The sequence below is a fragment of the Pongo abelii genome, chromosome 18, assembly GCF_028885655.2.
Source record: "Pongo abelii isolate AG06213 chromosome 18, NHGRI_mPonAbe1-v2.0_pri, whole genome shotgun sequence".
Taxonomy (NCBI): Eukaryota; Metazoa; Chordata; class Mammalia; order Primates; family Hominidae; genus Pongo; species Pongo abelii.
In genome coordinates, this window is record NC_072003.2 from 10,459,955 (window position 1) to 10,474,442 (window position 14,488).

Consider the following 14,488-nt stretch of genomic DNA (forward strand, 5'->3'; position numbering starts at 1 on the left):
TGGCACTCGACAAGTTTTTAATCCTGGCAATGTGGCCACAAGATGGCATTCTCTCTCCATTTCTCCACGGGTGACTTGGAGCAGTCGGGCAATTGTGAACCATCCCGAGATGAGAAGAGGCCATTCCCAGGTGAGAAGAGGGGCTCTGGAGGAGGAGGGAGTTCACTGAGGTCGGCAGGAAGCTTGGTGGACAGTCGCCAGGAATGGCCTAGGTGATACTCATTCCTTGGTTCGTCACAGACCCAGCTGAAAGGAACTGTTTCTGCACTGTCGTCAACGTTAACCCACGCGCAGAACGACAGGTGGGCTCTTGTGAAGCTGTTGTGACCTGACATCAGGACACCGATGCAGCCCAGTGCAATCCCATGTTAAACCAACTTGCCGAGCTTGGCTTCTGGAGCCTTCACTGGGCCTTTGCGCCGGCTGCTGAAGCCTGGGCAGCCGGCACGTCCCGAGGGCGTGGTTGCTGTCCTTGCATAGGCTGCTGGGGGAGCCGACTGGGACGGGGTGGATTATTTCCAAGCCCCGGGTGGCTGAGCTGGGCCTTCTGACCCTGGGGAGGGCCAGGGCTTTCAGTGGGTCCAGCAATTGGCGATTTCCCTTCCTTCCGAGGTGTGACCTAGCAGGGCCTGGTCTGCCGAATGGAACCTTCTCCAGAGGCCTCCCTTGTTAGCATTCACTTCAGCGGCAAGTTTGACAACTACTGTGGTTTACATCTGCTCCCAGGACGTCCTTCTGCCCATTCTTTGGAAAGGCCATCCGCCTTACTCTGGCTCATCTGATGTCGTGTCCTCCCAGGCATGTCTTCACCCTCCCCTCCTGTGTGAGTCTCTGGGCCCCTTGTTTCTCATTCTACCTTGTGAAGATTTTCCTTGCTGGTTTCCTGGTGTTTTAGGTCTGCTATTGCTGTAGGGCAGGGTCTGCATGTGTGCATTCACTGTTGGCCTGGCACTGAATAGACACCAGCACCCAGCTGAATGAGGGGATTCCCAGCTTACAGATGAGAGGGCTGAGGCACTGAAAGGTTTGGGGGGTGCGCAGATCTTTCTGGCTTCTGTCCTGTCTGAAAGGTTTGGGGGGTGCACAGATCTGTCTGGCTTCTGTCCTGTCTGAAAGGTACTCATGAGCATTTCTTGTCAAGCCCAAGCTTGGGTTCAAATTCAGGAGGGGATTGGGGAGTGTGGGCTGGTAGGAACTTGGGCAGATAACTTAATCTGAGCCTCAGTTTTCTCATCTGTGAAGGTCGGCATGAGAAAGGTAGCTAACTCACAGGACTGCGAGCACATCACACATTTGGTTGGTTCTGAGTGTGCTTTCAACAACCTCTTTTTTTTTTTTTTTTTTTTTTTGAGACAAAGTCTCACTGTCGCCCAGGCTGGAGTGCATCTGGCACAATCTCAGCTCACTGCAACCTCTGCCTCCTGGGCTCAAGCGATTCTCCTGCCTCAGCCCTCCAAGTAGGTGGGATTACAGGTGACAGGTGTGCCCCACTACACCCGGCTAATTTTTATTTAGCAGGCTGGAGTGCGGTGGTGTGATGTCAGTTCACTGCAACCTCCGCCTCCTGGGTTCAAGTGATTCTCCTACTTCAGCCTCCAGAGTAGCTGGGATTATAGGTGCATGCCACCACGCCCATCTGATTTTTTTTTGTATTTTTAGTAGAGATGGGGTTTCACCATGTTGGCCAGGCTGGTCTCGAACTCCTGACCTCAGGTGATCCACCCACCTTGGCCTCCCAAAATGCTGGGATTACAGGCGTGAGCCGCTGCGCCTGGCCCTAATTTTTGTATTTTTTAGTAGAGACGGGGTTTCACCATGTTGGCCAGGCTGGTCTTGAACTCCTGACCTCAGGTGATCCACCTGCCTTGGTCTCCCAAAGTGCTGGGATTACAGGTGTGAGCCACAGTGCCCAGCTAACAACCTCTTGTTTTAAGGGCCTGGCTTTGCCTGGCCAGTGACCCAAAGACGCCCATGAAACCTGTTTGACCCTGGTGGACTCAGATGAACCTGGGCTGACTTAGAGACCTTCCCCTCAGTCACACACCATTCAATGATGTCAGCAAATGCCGAAATAATCTTTCCCCACTCACAGAGCCATGCACCCACAAAGGCCTGACCCCCACGGGGGCATCTGAGGTCAGCCTCGAGCCCCCTAAGGCTGGGAGCCCTGCGTTTTCCTGTGGTGACTCACTTCCTGTTTGGGCCTTGGTTTTTGAATGACAGAAACAGCTCAGAGTCCGCTCCATGGAAATGGCTGGGCCCGCCCACCAGAGCCTTAAAGCGACAGTTTTCCCACGGCAGGGCTTGTGCTGGGAGGCCCCTGGTGGCAAATGGGGTGCTGACAAATGGGCCCAGAACTTCTTGAGTCAGGATTTGAAGCGAGGGGGGCCTGCTGCCAGATTCCACAGCCCAGACACCTCCTCTTTTCCCCACCCGGATTTTCAGTTCCCCTGAGGAACCACCTCTCCGTCTCCGAGTGCCCAGTCTGGTTCACTGAGCTATTTGTGCCCAGAAGGACCTGTAGGGCTGGGCATTTACTTGCTAACCTTGTTTAACTCACTGCCCTGTCTGGGCCTCTGCTGCCTTTTGTCTCAAACTGGGTGTTAAAATCCCAAGTTAATTGTGAAAATGCATCGTGTTTGCTTGGGGTGGTGCATTCAGATGCTGGCAGCATTAGGTAAGTGAGCAGAGCTGGCAGCCCGAGACCACAGCGATTTGCAGAGTGCACATCTGTTTAAGGACCCTCAAACCCGTGTGTTTAAAAACAGACCACGTTGACCCACCAAGCACATATGTGGACAGGGCTGGCTTTGGCTTCTCTTGGGTCAGGACACCTGGGAAAATGGGCAGGTACGCTTCCATGCTCCTTTGGAAACAGCTCTCTGGGCCTCACTTTCCCCATCTCTAAAATGAGCTCCCTCGCCTGTCCTGGATCTGGGGTTCTGGGCTGGAATGCTCAGAAATCAGTGAACTGTACTCGCAGGTGCTTATTCTCTGGGTTTAGAACCTGCTCCCCCCGCCCCAAACATCTTCCCGTTTCCACACTACCAGATGGGGTCCTGATGGTGCCCTGGGCCTGCCCTTTGGGGCTGTGTTCTATAGGACCCTAGGGCTCCTGGTTGTGGCTGTAATCCTGTTATCCTTTGGCAGCAGACAAACCTATGGCTGTGTGCAAAGCAGGCTCCGGCTTCTCTGCAGGCAGGAGGGTGGGGATGAGACAAACAGGAAGTCCACCAATCCTGCAAAAATTCATGAAATGCCCACAGTGGGATGCGAGGGGCCAGTCACCAGTCATCTTGATAACCTCATTCCCCGGCCGGCTCCTGGGTGCTTTCCGTGCACATCCCCAAGGGACGTGTTTGTGCCTGTTCTGCTGATGCTCAGAAAGGTGGAGTGATTTGTCTGAGATGCCCAGCTGTGACTCTCACTTAGGATTTTCTCTCTATAAGGTCCAGGCCCTCTTCCCCTGTGCAACATTTCTTTACCTGATCCGATCAGAGCACAACCCTTGCTTCCGTGGAGCATGTGATCCAGGAGAATGACATGTGGGGTCACTTTTATGTGTTTAACTTTGCTTTTTATTCACTTCAGATAAATGGTGGTGGTTCCCTGTCTAAGCAGAGAGAGAGAAGAGTTTCCTGATGATGCTTTTTCCACTGAATTATGCCTTTAAAAAAATTTTAATTTAATTTAATTTTTTTGAGACAGAGTCTTGCTCTGTTGCCCAGGCTGGAGTACAGTGGCACAATCTTGGCTCACTGCAGCCTCTGCCTCCCAGGTTCAAGTGATTCTCCTGCGTCAGCCTCTTCAGTAGCTGGGATTATAGGCGTCTGCCACCACGCCCAGCTAATTTTTGTATTTTTAGTGGAGATGGAGTTTCACCATGTTGGCCAGGATGGTCTTGAACTCCTGACCTCAGGTGATCCATCCGCCTCAGCCTCCCAAAGTGCTGGGATTACAGGCGTGAGCCACACTGCGCCCAGCCTTAAAAGAGGATTCTTTTTTTTTTTTTTTTTTCCCTGAGACAGAGTCTCACTCTTGTTGCCCAGGCTGGAGTGCAATGGCGCGATCTCGGCTCACTGCAACCTCCACCTCCTGGGTTCAAGTTATTCTCCTGCCTCAGCCTCCTGAATGGTTAGGATTACAGGCATGTGCCACCATGCCTGGCTAATTTTGTATTTTTAGTAGAGGCGGGGTTTCTCCCTGTTGGCCAGGTTGGTCTTGAACCTCAGTTGAATCCCCCGCCTCCGCCTCCCAAAGTGCTGGGATTACAGGCGTGAGCCACCGCGTCTGGCCAAAAGAGGATTCTAATGCAACAATATGAAGTGTGATACTTGGAGTGGAAGACAGTGAGGAATAACTTAAAGCCCTAATAATAGGGACTGGTTCATCACATCTTATTAGTTTCATTAGATGGAAAATTATGGAGCCTTTATAAAGCATACCCTTTGTTTTTTTGAGATGGAGTCTCCCTCTGTTGCCCAGGCTGGAGTACAGTGGCACGATCTTGGCTCACCGCAACCTCCGCCTTCCGGGTTCAAGCAATTCTTCTGCCTCAGCCTCCTGAGTAGCTGGGATTATAGGTGTACACCACCACGCCCGGCTAATTTTGTTTTTTTCTGTATTTTCAGTAGAGATGGGGTTTCACCATATTGGCCAGGCTGGTCTGGAACTCCTGACCTTGTGATCTGCCTGCCTCATCCTCTCAAAGTGCTGGAATTACAGGCGTCAAACACTGCGCCTGGCCTAAAGCATACTCTTGAATTTTTTTTTTTTGAGCCAGGGTCTCACTCTGTCACCCAGGTTGGACTGCAATGGTCCAACCTTGAGGCTCACTGCAGCCTCGACCTCCTAGGCTCAGGTGACCCTCACCTCAGCCTCCTGAGTAGCTGGGAGTTACAGGCAGGCACCACCATGCCTGGCTAATTTTTTGTGTTTTTAGTAGAGATGGAGTTTTGCTGTGTTGCCCAGGTTGGTCTTGAACTCCTGGGCTCGGGCAGTTTGCCTGCCTCAGCCTCCCAGAGTGCTAGGATTACAGGTATGAGCCACTAAGCCCAGACTTTTTTTTTTTTTTTTTTTTTTTTTAAGACAAGATTGCTCCCTGTCACCTAGCCTGGGGTGCAATGGAATGATCAGGGCTCACTTCAGCCTCCATCTTCTGGGCTCAGGCAATCCTCCTGCCTCAGCCTCCTAAGTAGCTGGGCCCGCAGAGGTGCCCCGCGATGCCCAGCTAATTTAAAAAATTTTTTTTTTTTTTTTGTAGAGATGGGGGTCTCCCTATGTTGTCCAGCCTGGTCTCGGACTTCTAGGCTCAAGCAATCCTCCCACCTCGGCCTCCAAAAGTGCTGGGATTACAGACATAAGCCACCTCGCCTGGCCTTGAAAAATATTTCAAGACACGGAAAAATGCTTGTAATATCATGAGAAATATAAACAGTATGGTCTCAATTTGGCCAGAGAACAGTGACTGGCAGCAGATTTTCAATACTTGTTAGCTACTATCATTCATAATTGAAACTCTCATATGATCTTCCTCCCTTCCATTCACCACTCAGTTCACAAGTGTCTGAGGTCCGGGGTTCCAGCCTGGCTGCACCTGTCTATGAGCTGGTTGGGGCCGGTTGTGGGGGCTTTGGCCCCTGGGCTTTCCCCACCGTCCCATGTGCAGCCTCAGGACTCAACAGCCTCCTGCATCCGCCCCCTCTGGCTCTATTTCTGGCTGGGCACTGCCATCTAGAGGCTCCTGGAGCACAGGGCACCTGACCCTTGGAGCCCCTCACCCAGTGCTGAGCTCCAGCCCCAGGGACAGAGAAGCCTTTCTCATTACTGCACCCTCCACCCTTGAAAGGGCCGTTTGTTTTCTGGAAGCCTCTGAGAGTGTCAGTGCTACAAAGACACTTCAAGATGCCTTATACTGATTCTTAGGTAGGTCAAGGAAATCTTTGGGGTAACATTCTTAAAATATGGTCCTTGGACCTGCGTCAGACGTCCAAGGTAGGAGACGGTTAGTAATAAAGATTTCAGGGCCTATCCCAAACACGCAAGTCAGACCATGCTGGGGGGTGAAGGGTGCTGAATATCTAAATATTTAAAGACTTTCCCGTGTTGTTATTATTATTATTTTGAGACAGAGTCTCACTTTGTCTCCCAGGCTGGAGTGCAGTGGTGTGATCTCGGCTCACTGCAACCTCCGCCTCCCAGGTTCAAGTGATTCTCCTGCCTCAGCCTCCCCAGTAGCTGGGATTACAGGCACCTGCCACCACGCCCGGCTAGTTTTTGTATTTTTAGTAGAGGCGGGGTTACGCCATGTTGGCCAGGCTCGTCTTGAACTCCTGACCTCAAGTGACCCGCCTGCCTCAGCCTCCCAAAGTTCTGGGATTACAGGCATGAGCCACTGCCCCCGACCTTTTCCCAGGTTATTCTGATGCACACTGAAGTTTGAAAATGATTGACCTAGACCCGGGATACTTATGATTTGGTGGTGATGGGCTTGGCATCGACCCTTTGAGAATCTGCCGACAACTGCAGACCGTCTCCCTGGAAAAATACACAGACATTTCAGTAGGTTTCTTGACTCTGAAGCTCACTCCTGTATCCATGGACCGAGGTTACGAATCTCTCTGATTTAACCCAAAGTTTAGATGAGGACACTGAGGATCAAATACTCATTTACCTCTTATCACCGGCCAGGCTCTGGGCCCCGCTGCAACAGACAGGATGTGGTTTCTGCTCTGTGCTGTTGACAGGCTAATGATAGCAGACAGCTAAATACTGGTGTTAGGAACAGCCCTGCCAAAGATCCTGGGTCAGTGACCAGGAGGAAGTGCCTGGAGCCCCTGGGGAAGCCGGAGGGGAGTGGATGATGAAGTGGAGGGAGGAGCAGGCAGGGCTCAGACCATGCCAGACAGCACAGGTCAGGACAAAGAGCTCAGATTTCATTTTAAGAACGATGAAAAGCTATCAGACAACTTTGGGGCTAAGTATATACCCAAGAGAATTGAAAACATATGTTCATAGAAAAACGAATGGAAAAATGTTCATAGAAGTATTTTTCATATTAGCCCCAGAGTGGAATAATTCATGTGTTCACCAGTGAATGAGTGGATAACAAAAGTGGCCTATCCATATAATGGAACATTATTGAGTTATAAAAAGGAATGAAGTACTGACACGTGCTGCAACATAGAGGAGGCTTGAAAAGGTTATGTGGTGTTTTTTTTCTTTTTGAGATGGAGACTTGATCTGTCACCCAGGCTGGAGGGCAGTAGCAGCTATCTTGGCTCACTGCAGCTTCCGTCTCCTAGGTTCAAGCAATTCTCCTGCTTCAGCCTCCCAAGTAGCTGGGATTACAGGCGCCCGCCACCACGCCTGGCTAGTTTTTGTATTTTTAGCAGAGACAAGGTTTCCCATGTTGGCCAGGCTGGTCTCGAACCCCTGACCTCAAGTGATCTGCCCACCTCGGCCCCCCAAAGTGCTGGGATTACAGATGTGAGCCACTGCGCCCGGCCTTGAGTACAGAGGTTTGCTCGGGTTCCAATTTGACTGATCTGGCAAGACTGCCTCATAGGAGGTATAGTGTCGTCCCGTCAGGATGCGCATAATGTCTGGTTGTCTCTCTTCGGAGGATGGCAGCAGCTGTGGGTGTGCAGTGCCTGGATCCACGAATTCATCTGGGGTTGCAAAGTGATGGTATTCTCATTCTATTATTCCTTTTCATTTATTAGATGGAGGAGTTCTGTGCACACAGACTTTCCCTCATCTCCCATTTGATTACTCAGCGGTGCAGTTTGCAAAGAAAAGGAAGGATAAATACTTGATTCTTTCCCCCTTAAAAAAAAAATGAATTGGCTCACTAGAATTTTCCAGTGGGGACCAGTGAGCATTTAAAAAATATTTTTAACATTGTTATAAACCCATGGATTGAAACATATTTAGTATGCAGTTATTTCTTTATTGATGCCCAAATGGTCCCATCTTTGGCTAGTAGGAGCCTCTTTAAGTTGGTCTTTGTTGTTGTTACTGTTTTTTGAGACAGAGTCTCACTCTGTCTGTCGTTGCCTAGGCTGGAGTGCAGTGGTGCAGTCTTGGCTCTCTGCAACTTCCGCCTCCCGTGATTCACGCAAGTGATTCTCGCACCTCAGCCTCCGAGTAGCTGGGACTACAGGCGTGTGCCACCACACTCGGCTAAATTAAAAAAATATATAAATTGGGCTTGGCTCTGTGGCTCACAACTGTAATCCCAGCACTTTGGGAGGTGGAGGTGGGTGGATCACCTGAGGTCTGGAGTTTGAGACCAGCCTGGCAAACATAGTGAAGCCCCGTCTCTACCAAAAATACAAAAAAATTATCTGGGCATGGTGGCGGGCACCTGTAATCCCAGCCACTTGGGAGGCTGAGGCAGGAAAATCACTTGAACCAGGGAGGTGGAGGTTGCAGTGAGGCGAGATTGCGCCATTGCACTCCAGCCTGGGCCACAAGGGTGGAACTCTGTCTCAAAACAAACAAACAAAAAGAAATTATTATTTTTATAGGGAAGAGGGCTCACCCTATTGCCCAGGCTGGTCTCGAACTCTTTGTCTCTGCCCGGCGTGGTGGCTCACGCCTGTAATCCCAGCACTTTGGGAGGCCGAGGTGGGCAGATCACTTGAGATTGGGAGTTAAAGACTAGCCTGGCCAACATGGTGAAACCCCATCTCTACTAAAAATACAAAAATTAGCCTGGTGTGGTGGCACACGCCTGTAGTCCCAGCTACTTGGGAGGCTGAGGTTGCAGTGGGCCAAGATTGCACCATTGCACTCCAGCGTGGACAACAGAGTGAGACTCTGTCTCAAAAAAAAAGTCCTGGTCTCAAACCATCCTCCTGACTCCACCTCCCAAAGTACTGGGATTACAGGCGTGAGCCACGGCACCTGCCTGAGCCCACACTCTTAATCCCCCCATGTGGGGCCTCCCATCATGTACACACAGTCCTCTGGCTTTCATTGTCCTAATAGCCCTCAAGTCCATCCGCCTCTCTTCACCCCTCCACAATTGACCTGGTTTGGGCCAACGTGCCCCCTCACCCAACATCTGCAATGGCCCCCTGACAAGTTCTTGTCCTGCCTGCTCCCAACCCGTGTTCCACCCAGAAGCCATGGAAATCTAAATCTAAACCTTCCTGAGAATAGACCTGATTGGGACACCGTCCCTGCCCGTGGCTCTCTGGAGTGTCCGCTTTGCCCCTGCCACCCTGGCCCCCACTTCCTCTCCATGGGCAGGCTCAGTCCTAGCTCACCTGGAGTCTTCGCACCTGCTGGTCCCTCGGTCTTGGGGGCTCCCCTTGCCCCTCTCCCACTCCATCTTCCCCTGGTCGGGTCCTCATCCATCTTCAGCTTTTGTTTCAAACCAGGTCCCACCCAGGCCCCTGCGAATTTTCCCACCTTCCCCCCATTCTTTGCCTTCATCATGCTTGTCCCAGCTTATCATTATTCATGGAATTCTAGGTGTCATTGTCCTGCTCCCTTTTTAGGGGTTGGGTGGGGACCCTCTCTCTCTTGAACCATTGCATCCTTCATCCCTGGCACAGCGCTTGATACAAGAGAGGGGCTGACGTGGAGCTGGCAATGAGTGAGGCCCGGCTGGGCAGGAGAGACAGTGCCTAAATGGGCTTCTGCACTCTGGATTTTCTGGCATGTGGGGGAAGGTAGCCCCCCGTGTGACTCCACAGAGCCCCGTAGTCCTGATTCCCATGTTCCTCCCTGACCCGCTGCCCAGTTTGCTCCCACGCTTCTCGCAATCATGATCTTTCCTCATCGATCTCCCCACTTCTCTCCCTGTCCTTTTTCGCTCTTCCCACTGAAGTTTCCCCATGCTTGCCACCAGCAAGCATGGCTCCATCGCTCTGTCCCCTGTCCCTGGTGTAGACGCAGCTGTGGTTGAGCTCCCACGTCGGGGTTCCAGGCGGCCTGTAGAGGGCAGTGATGCTGCAGCTATGGCCACAGGGAGCCCTGCCTGGATGGGGGAAAGCAGCATCAGAGCAGCTCACAAGCCATCCCTGGGCATGAGAAAGGCAGACCCCTAAGCCCTCCTTGGGCATGAGCCGGGTGGACCCCTTTGCCCTCCTTTCCCTGGAGATAGAGAAACCCCATCTTTTTGTTAGTCTGCACACATTCTCTGCCTCAGGAATAGCTGCCCTGAAAAATTTCTATTTGATAAAATAAGCAATGACTTCAGTATAAAGAGCAAAATTTTAAATGTGCGTGGTTTTTTTTTTTTTTTTTTTTTGGGATGGAGTCTCACTCTCACCCAGGCTGGAGTGCAGTGGCGTGAACTCAGCTCACTGCAACCTCTGCCTCCCGGGTTCAAGCGTTTCTCCTGCTTCAGCCTCCTATATAGCTGGGATTACAGGCAAGTGCCACCATGCCCAGCTAATTTTTGTATTTGTAGTAGAGACGGGGTCATCTCGAACTCCTGACCTCAAGTGATCCACCTGCCTAGGCCTCCCAAAGTGCTAGGATTACAGGTGTGAGCCCTGCGACCAGCCAACGTGGTGTTTTTGTCTCCTGGGCAATGTTGAAGGGTTAATAACTAAGACTTTACTAATATAAGGTGCATGAAGAAAAGTGTCACAAAATATTTCACAGTTCATCACCTATTCACACTGTGACTTTGATCAGGTCACTAACTTCTGAGTTTCCTCATTCGTAAAAGGGGATTAAAGATAGGATCTACCTGTGGCAAAAACTTCATACTCATGATCCCTCAAGACCCATTCCCCCTTGGTTTTCAGCTGGGGCAAATGGCTACACTGAATAGTGACTACATTTCCCAGCCTCCCTTGCAACTATGTGTGGCCATGTGGTACATTCTGGCCAATGGGATATGGGTAAAACCGTGGGACAGTCCTTTAGAGTGTTGCCCTATTTCTCCTCTTTCCTCCTTCCACTGATCTGGATTGCAGGTGCAATGGCTGGAGATGGAGCAGCCATCTGGAACAAGACGTCATTTTTGGAATGAAGAATGAAGAACATGCAACAAGACAGAAGAAAGTCGTTTTCCTGACACTGTGGACCCATCACACCAGCCCTGCACTACCTCATACCAGATTTTTATGTCATAGAATCTTTTTTTTTTTTTTTTGAGAATGAGTTTCACTCTTGTCACCCAGGGTGGAGTCCAATGGTGTGATCTTGGCTCACTGCAACCTCCACCTCCCGGGTTCAAGTGATTCTCCTGCCTCAGCCTCTCGAGTAGCAGGAACTACAGGTGCATGCCACCACGCCAGGCTAATTTTTTGTATTTTTAGTAAAGACGGGGTTTCACCATGTGGGCCAGGCTGGTCTCGAACTCCTGACTTCGGGTAATCTGCCTGCCTTGGCCATCTAAAGTGCTGGGATTACAGGTGTGAGCCACTGCACCCAGCTCATAGAATCTTTTTTATGTTTTTTTTAGGCCACTGTCATTTTGGGTCTCTGTGACCCATAGTTGAACTTAATCCTAATAATGCACTAATAGCTTTCTCCGGAAGATTAAATGAGATACTGTGTGCAACTTGCCTATTGCAGTCATGACATATTGTAAACGCTCAGTAAAAGCTAGCTTTTTATTATTAGCTTTAGCTTATCTAGCATCATGTTATAATAACTGTCCCTTAGTCCCAATGAAAACTCTAGGGATGAGTTCTGGAAAAAAGAAAAGATCAAGTAGCTGGGCACGGCGGCTCATGCCTGTAATCCCAGCACTTTGGGAGGCTGAGGCGGGCAGATCATGAAGTCAGGAGTTTGAGACCAGCCTGGCCAAAATGCTGAAACCCCATCTCTACTAAAAATACAAAAAATTAGCCGGGCGTGGTGGCAGGCGCCTGTAATCCCAGCTAGTCAGGAGTCTGAGGCAGGAGAATCACTTGAACCAGGGAGGTGGAGGTTGCAGTGAGCCAAGATCGCACCATTGCACTCCAGCCTTGGCAACAAGAGTGAGACTCTGTCTCAAAAAACAAAACCAAACAAACAAACAAACAAATGATCATGTTGTTAACTTCTTTTAAAAATTCTGGCTGGGCGCAGTGGCTCACGCTTGTAATCCCAACACTTTGGGAAGCCGAGACAGGCAGATAACGAGGTCAGGAGATTCAGGCCATCCTGGCTAACAGTGAAGCCCCGTCTCTACTAAAAATACAAAAAATTAGCTGGGCGTGGTGGCACATGCCTGTAGTCCCAGCTTCTCGGGAGGCTGAGGCAGGAGAATCACTTGAACCCGGGAGGCGGAGGTTGCAGTGAGCTGAGACTGCGCCACTGCACTGCACCCTGGCGACAGAGCTAGACTCTGTCTAAAAAAAAAAAAGGAAAATGGTCTGATCACAAACAACAAATTCACCTAGAAATGATATCATTTGAATTGTTCTGTTAATTAGTTTTAGCTGACAAAGCTCAGCCTTACACATTTGCATCACATTTGCATGGTATTTTAATTGGGAGGAAAGTCATACATTCTTTTCAATAGCCGTGTTTACAAATACATAGCTTAATTGTGCCACATTTGAAACCCAGCTTTCAAAACAATTTTTTTTTTTTTTTTTTGCTAGGTCTTACAGGATAGGACTGATCAAAACAATTTAGTCACATTCTTTTCCAGGTCTTTCTCCATTTCCAAAAACATATCTGGGCATTTTTTTTTTTCAGGAGCCAATGGTGCTAGTTTAACTTTGTGCTTTGTAACCTATGGATGGGTTCATTTCATTTTTGTATTTTTAGTAGAGATGGGGTTTCACCATCTTGGCCAGGCTGGTCTCGATCTCCTGACCTCGTGATCTGCCCACCTCAGCCTCCCAAAGTGCTGGGATTATAGGCATGAGCCGCTGTGCCCGGCCAATATCGTTACTTTTAACATTTAATAACCACAAACATTTAACAATATTAAATATAACATTTGGGAAGAAGATATAATGCCTGTTACTACTCTACATTGATTAAAAAACCAGTAAGTACTAATATTTTAATACCGGGATAAAGCAGTTATTTTATTTTTTATTTTATTATTATCTTTTGAGACAGAGTCTCATTCACTGTATTGCCCAGGCTGGAGTGCATTGCTATGATCTCAGCTCACTGCAACCTCCACCTCCCAAGTGCAAGTGATTCTCCTGCCTCAGCCTCCCAAGTAGCTGGGACTACAGGCGTGCATCACTACACCCAGCTAATTTTTGTATTTTTAGTAGAGACAGAACTTCACTATGTTGGCCAGGCTGGTCTCGAACTCCTGTCCTCAAGTTATCTGCCCACCTAGGCCTCCCAGAGTGCTGGGACTACAGGCGTGAGCCACTGCGTTGGGCCGAACCTGACTCTTTCTGACTTTCTCGTATCCCGCTCTGTGTCTCCTTAACAGCTTGAGTTTAGTGTTTCTTAACATAGAAGGGGAGCCACCAGTTAATTGCGCATGAATTTTATGCAATGTTGAGTGCAGGAAAGGCTCTTTGAATGAATCCAGACAGTGCCCTTTCTGGGAGAGCAGGCTGAGAACAAGGAACCTGTCCAAGGTCCTCTGGACCTGGTGGCTGAGCAGGACTTTGGGAAAAGGCTTTGCCTGGAGGCTGCACAGCTATGAGGTTGAGAGGGAAGGCCTCTGGGCCACCTGCTGGAATCTGGCTTTGGAACCCACTGGACGTGTGACCTAGAGCAAGTCATGTGACTGCTCAGTGCCTTGGTTTCCTCATCTGTGAGACTGCTATGAATGGTACCCGCCTCCTGAGGATTAGGAGAGGGAATTTGTTTAGGGTGTTTAGTGCTGTGCTTGGCACTTAGTGATGGTTGAATCGTACATGAATCTTCCGAGATGTTTAGTGCAGGAAAGCATCTTTGGATGAATCCAGGATGTACCCTTTCCAGGTGAGCAGGCTGAGGACAAGGAACATGCCCAAGGTCTTCTTGGGTCTCAGGGCTGAGCAGGATTTGCCACTCATTTCAAGGCCATTCCTCTAAACTGCACCCTGGTGATGCTTGTCCTGCAGTCCCGCCTCGATGTGGGCGTGGGGGAGCTTGGACTCTGCAGCCAGGCACCCCCAAGTAAGAATCCTGGCTTCCCCACTTCCTGGATGTGTGATCCTGGGCAATTTACTTCAGGTGTCTGAGCCTCAGTTTCTCCATCTTTTTACTTTTTGAAAGGAAGTCTTGCTCTGTCACCCAGGCTGGAGTGCAGTGGTGTGATCTCAGCTCACTGCAACTTCTGCCTCCCAGGTTCAAGCGATTATCCTGCCTCAGCCTCCCAAGAAGCTGGGACTATAGGTGCATGTCACCACGCCCATCTAATTTCTGTACTTTTAGTAGAGATGGGGTTTTACTATGTTGACCAGGCTGGTCTTGAACTCCTGACCTCAGGTGATCCACCCGCCTCGGCCTCCCAAACTGCTGGGATTATACGCATGGGCTACCATACCCAGTCCAGTTTCCTCATCTTTAAATAGAGTGAATGATATTACTAATCATAGAGTCACCATGAGGCATAAAGATCGAGGCA